This window comes from Perca flavescens, chromosome 10 (assembly GCF_004354835.1).
Source record: "Perca flavescens isolate YP-PL-M2 chromosome 10, PFLA_1.0, whole genome shotgun sequence".
In the NCBI taxonomy this organism is placed as follows: Eukaryota; Metazoa; Chordata; class Actinopteri; order Perciformes; family Percidae; genus Perca; species Perca flavescens.
In genome coordinates this window covers 1,928,778-1,935,241 of record NC_041340.1, presented here as the reverse complement: position 1 = coordinate 1,935,241, position 6,464 = coordinate 1,928,778, and positions in this window count along the sequence as shown.

The window sequence follows — 6,464 nt, the reverse complement described above, 5'->3', positions numbered from 1 at the left end:
ATCTTAGAAATGTGGGACCAGAGGGCCTAATTTTAAGAAAAATCTTAGAAATGTGGGACCAGAGGGCCTAATTTTAAGAAAAATCTTAGAAATGTGGGACCAGAGGGCCTAATTTTAAGAAAAATCTTAGAAATGTGGGACCATAGTGCCTAATTTTAAGAAAAATCTTAGAAATGTGGGACCAGAGGGCCTAATTTTAAGAAAAATCTTAGAAATGTGGGACCAGAGGGCCTAATTTTAAGAAAAATCTTAGAAATGTGGGACCAGAGGGCCTAATTTTAAGAAAAATCTTAGAAATGTGGGAACATAGTGCATAATTTTAAGAAAAATCTTAGAAATGTGGGACCAGAGGGCCTAATTTTAAGAAAAATCTTATATGTGGGAACATAGGGCCTATTTTTAAGAAAAATCTTAGAAACGTGGGAACATAGGGCCTAATTTTAAGAAAACTCTTAGAAATGTGGGAACATAGGGCTGTGGGAACATAGGGCTGACCCCGAAAACAAACAAGTTATGTGGGCGTTTTCGAGCGGAGGACAGTCTCTTCTGCTTTTAGTATCTCCTCTCTAAAACCACGGCTAGTGGTTTCCCTCTGCTTCCTTTTTAATGCGTGGATTTAAACTTGTTTCATATCTCTGATTTATTAGGGTTGGATCTGTGACACACACACTCCATCATCATGTCACGAAGACGAGAGTCATTTTATCTGCCGCCACCGAACTCAAACCGTCAGAGCTGTGAGCATTTAATGGAGAGGAAGAGAGAGAAGTGACCAGATTGTGGGATTCCTCTCCTCTCTGAATTTTAATTTCACCCTCGATAACTCTGCCGTTACGTCTTCATCACCTCTGCGTGAATGAAGGCTCGTCTGGATTTATCATTTAGAGTTTGTTTTTTAATATAAACAAATTAAACGTCTGTGTTTTGCTGAACATTTTGCTGAATGTTCTGGCCGGCAAAGCGTGGACACTCAGTCAGTAATCGTCTTTTAACAGCCAGCGGAGAAACGCTTCACATGCTGCAGGAAAACACATTCACAGTTTTTGGAGTAATTAATAAAGTTAATGACAAATAAAGCAGCAGTGAGTAAGTAAGTAAGTAAGCAAGTAAATAAGTAAAATGTATTTACAAAGTGCTTTTCACAGATAAAATCACAAAGTGCTGTACAAAAGAATAGGTAAAACAAACAATATAAAAATGTATATACATATGTAAAATTAAAGTGACACTAGTGAAAACTCATCAACCAAAAGCTTTCCTAAATAAACATGTTTTCAGATCCTTTTTAAAAGAGACAACAGAGTCTGCCAGACGCATGGACAGGGGCAGGACTTCACTCTCAATCCTGAATTTTACAGGGAGCCAATGTGGAGCCGACAAGACTGGATTTGATACGAGACCTTCGAGGGGAACCTGATTAAAAGTCTAGCAGCAGAATTTTGAACAATTTGCAATTTGTTCAGAGCAGACTTAATCAGACAGGTAAAAACAGAGTTGCAGTGGTATCTCTTGTTGATATGAAAGCGTGAATTATCATTTCCCGATCCTTCTTTGACAAAATTTTGCGAATTTTAGAACTGTTCCTAAGATGATAAAAGCAATTTCGGACGAGTTGTTTTGAGTGTGTCTCCAAACACAGAACTCAAAACTCAGTGAGGACGGTTAAGCTCTTCACAACGTCTGCTTGAGACGCTAGCCTGGTCCTACCAGACTCTGGTCCATTAGCCTGGTCCTACCAGACTCTGGTCCACTAGCCTGGTCCTACCAGACTCTGGTCCATTAGCCTGGTCCTACCAGACTCTGGTCCATTAGCCTGGTCCTACCAGACTCTGGTCCACTAGCCTGGTCCTACCAGACTGGTCCATTAGCCTGGTCCTACCAGACTCTGGTCCACTAGCCTGGTCCTACCAGACTCTGGTCCACTAGCCTGGTCCTACCAGACTGGTCCATTAGCCTGGTCCTACCAGACTCTGGTCCACTAGCCTGGTCCTACCAGACTGGTCCATTAGCCTGGTCCTACCAGTCTCTGGTCCACTAGCCTGGTCCTACCAGACTCTGGTCCATTAGCCTGGTCCTACCAGACTCTGGTCCACTAGCCTGGTCCTACCAGACTCTGGTCCATTAGCCTGGTCCTACCAGACTCTGGTCCACTAGACTGGTCCTACCAGACTCTGGTCCACTAGCCTGGTCCTACCAGACTCTGGTCCATTAGACTGGTCCTACCAGACTCTGGTCCACTAGCCTGGTCTTACCAGACTCTGGTCCACTAGCCTGGTGCTACCAGACTCTGGTCCACTAGCCTGGTCCTACCAGACTCTGGTCCACTAGCCTGGTCCTACCAGACTGGTCCATTAGCCTGGTCCTACCAGTCTCTGGTCCACTAGCCTGGTCCTACCAGACTCTGGTCCATTAGCCTGGTCCTACCAGACTCTGGTCCACTAGCCTGGTCCTACCAGACTCTGGTCCATTAGCCTGGTCCTACCAGACTCTGGTCCACTAGCCTGGTCCTACCAGACTCTGGTCCATTAGCCTGGTCCTACCAGACTCTGGTCCACTAGCCTGGTCCTACCAGACTCTGGTCCATTAGACTGGTCCCTACCAGACTCTGGTCCACTAGCCTGGTCCTACCAGACTGGTCCATTAGCCTGGTCCTACCAGACTCTGGTCCACTAGCCTGGTCCCTACCAGACTGGTCCATTAGCCTGGTCCTACCAGTCTCTGGTCCACTAGCCTGGTCCTACCAGACTCTGGTCCACTAGCCTGGTCCACTAGCCTGGTCCTACCAGACTCTGGTCCATTAGCCTGGTCCTACCAGACTCTGGTCCACTAGCCTGGTCCTACCAGACTCTGGTCCATTAGCCTGGTCCTACCAGACTCTGGTCCATTAGACTGGTCCTACCAGACTCTGGTCCACTAGCCTGGTCCTACCAGACTCTGGTCCATTAGACTGGTCCTACCAGACTCTGGTCCACTAGCCTGGTCCTACCAGACTCTGGTCCACTAGCCTGGTGCTACCAGACTCTGGTCCACTAGCCTGGTCCTACCAGACTCTGGTCCACTAGCCTGGTCCTACCAGACTGGTCCATTAGCCTGGTCCTACCAGTCTCTGGTCCACTAGCCTGGTCCTACCAGACTCTGGTCCACTAGCCTGGTCCTACCAGACTCTGGTCCATTAGCCTGGTCCTACCAGACTCTGGTCCACTAGCCTGGTCCTACCAGACTCTGGTCCATTAGACTGGTCCTACCAGACTCTGGTCCACTAGCCTGGTCCTACCAGACTCTGGTCCATTAGCCTGGTCCTACCAGACTCTGGTCCACTAGCCTGGTCCTACCAGACTCTGGTCCATTAGCCTGGTCCTACCAGACTCTGGTCCACTAGCCTGGTCCTACCAGACTCTGGTCCATTAGACTGGTCCTACCAGACTCTGGTCCACTAGCCTGGTCCTACCAGACTCTGGTCCATTAGACTGGTCCTACCAGACTCTGGTCCACTAGCCTGGTCTTACCAGACTCTGGTCCACTAGCCTGGTGCTACCAGACTCTGGTCCACTAGCCTGGTCCTACCAGACTCTGGTCCACTAGCCTGGTGCTACCAGACTCTGGTCCACTAGCCTGGTCCTACCAGACTCTGGTCCACTAGCCTGGTGCTACCAGACTCTGGTCCATTAGCCTGGTCCTACCAGACTCTGGTCCACTAGCCTGGTCCTACCAGACTCTGGTCCATTAGACTGGTCCTACCAGACTCTGGTCCACTAGCCTGGTCTTACCAGACTCTGGTCCACTAGCCTGGTCCTACCAGACTCTGGTCCATTAGACTGGTCCTACCAGACTCTGGTCCACTAGCCTGGTCTTACCAGACTCTGGTCCACTAGCCTGGTCCTACCAGACTCTGGTCCACTAGCCTGGTCCTACCAGACTCTGGTCCATTAGACTGGTCCTACCAGACTCTGGTCCACTAGCCTGGTCTTACCAGACTCTGGTCCACTAGCCTGGTCCTACCAGACTCTGGTCCACTAGCCTGGTCCTACCAGACTCTGGTCCATTAGCCTGGTCCTACCAGACTCTGGTCCACTAGCCTGGTGCTACCAGACTCTGGTCCATTAGCCTGGTCCTACCAGACTCTGGTCCACTAGCCTGGTCCTACCAGACTCTGGTCCATTAGACTGGTCCTACCAGACTCTGGTCCACTAGCCTGGTCTTACCAGACTCTGGTCCATTAGACTGGTCCTACCAGACTCTGGTCCACTAGCCTGGTCTTACCAGACTCTGGTCCATTAGACTGGTCCTACCAGACTCTGGTCCACTAGCCTGGTCTTACCAGACTCTGGTCCACTAGCCTGGTCCTACCAGACTCTGGTCCACTAGCCTGGTCCTACCAGACTCTGGTCCATTAGACTGGTCCTACCAGACTCTGGTCCACTAGCCTGGTCTTACCAGACTCTGGTCCACTAGCCTGGTCCTACCAGACTCTGGTCCACTAGCCTGGTCCTACCAGACTCTGGTCCACTAGCCTGGTGCTACCAGACTCTGAACTTAGAACTTAACCAAAAGTTGGAATTCTGCCAGATCACACAATTTGTGTCACAATTATTTTTTTTATTTTGGAAACAAAGTCCTTTTTATATTTTTATATATTATATATATTCATATTCTTTCTATTCCTCTCCTGTTTCCCTTCCCCTTTCCTCTTCTACTCTTCTTCTGGTCTCTGAACTTTGCTCCTCTTCCTCCCCTTCGTTCCTTCTCCTCCTTGTCGTTTCCTCTCTCCTCCTCTTTGCCTCCTTCTCTTCACTGCTTCCTCCTTCTCCTCTTCCTCCTCCTTTTTTTCCTCTTCCCCCTCTCCTCTTCCAAACTTTTTCTTGTCTCTGAACTCTGCTTTTCCTCCCTTGTGCCTCCCTCTCTCCTCTTCCTCTCACTTTCTCTTATCCCTGAACTCTTTCCTCTCCCATTTCCCCCCTCTTTGCTCACCCTCCTTCTCCTTTTCCTCTTCCCCCTCTCCTCTCCCCTTCTTCTCTTCCTCCTCTCCCTCCTCTACCTCCTCTTGTCATTTTTCTCGCGTGTCGTCTGCAGGATGTCACACCTGAGCAACGCGTCTCTCTCTGCCGAAGATCTATGGGCCACCCGATTCCACATTTCCAGCTTATTTACCTCGTCGTTTGTTTTCATTTCTTTTTACTGATGCGGGTCATTTGACAGTTTGCCGCCATTTCCCAAATCTCCGCCACACACACAAACACTCATACATTATAGCTCGGTGCTGTCCCCCCATTCGCAGGCTGCACACAGAGAGAGAGAGAGAGAGAGAGAGAGGAGGAAATGTTTCTGCTGCATGCTGATTTACAGCGAGCTGCCACTGCAGGCCGATAGCTATTCATTTCCACGCGTCGGAGTCACACGGTGACTGTTGCCACGTCGACAGCGCCTGATGAGCTCGCACGTACTCGTATGGAAAAGTTCTGCTCGGATATAGTTTTATAAAAGAAAGAAAAAAAAACAAGGTGTTTGGCTCAGCTGCAGCATGAATCACAGTAGAAGAGGATTACTTTTTAGCAGAAAGTTTCAGGACGTTTTGTCAAGTTGTTAAACTTTAAAGTGCCCGTATTATGAAAAAACAAAATCACTATTTCGGGGATTTTTTGGGTTATTTTGTGTCGCTGGTGCTTCCACACGCATACTACGTTTACACGTGGCCGGCTATTTTCATAAACGGACATTTCATCCTCTCTGTTTTCAAAAATAACATTGTGCGCAGCTGTCAGTTTTCAGAAAAGTGTTTGTTTACACGTATCAGTGTGTATATATATATATATATATATACAATATATATATATAAACAATATATATATCTATATAAACGATATATATAAACGATATATATATATATATATATATATATATATATATATATATATATATATATGAACGATATATCTAAACGAGGGCGCACTTCACACTTTGCGTGGAATACCTGCAGAACAGGGACATGGAAGTAGCTCTTTTGAAGATTGTGAACTTGTGTGTGTTGTAGCACTGTTTTGCCATTGAGAACGAGGTGGCTAACTGCTAGCAGCGCTAGCTTCATGATAGTAGCTAATGCGCAGTACCTAGCTAGTAGTAGTAGTAGTAGTAGTAGTAGTAGTCCTTACCTAGCTACTGTCAGGGCACGCCCTCATACTCTGCTTCTGACTGGCTAGTAGTCCTTACCTAGGTACTGAGCATGTGCGACTCCCAATAAAGTTGTAAGAGAAGTGAGATGTCTCACTCTGTAGCTAAAACAGAGAGCTCAACACACAGGGTGAAAAGAGGAGCTGCAGCAATGTGCAGTACAACAAAAATATTGTGTTTTTTTTTTTTAAATAAACCATGTAAACCTATTCTGGTACAACCTCTAAATACAATTACGTGAAAAAATTAGAACGTGAAAATGAGCAGAATATGAGCACTTTAAAAACACCGTAACATGT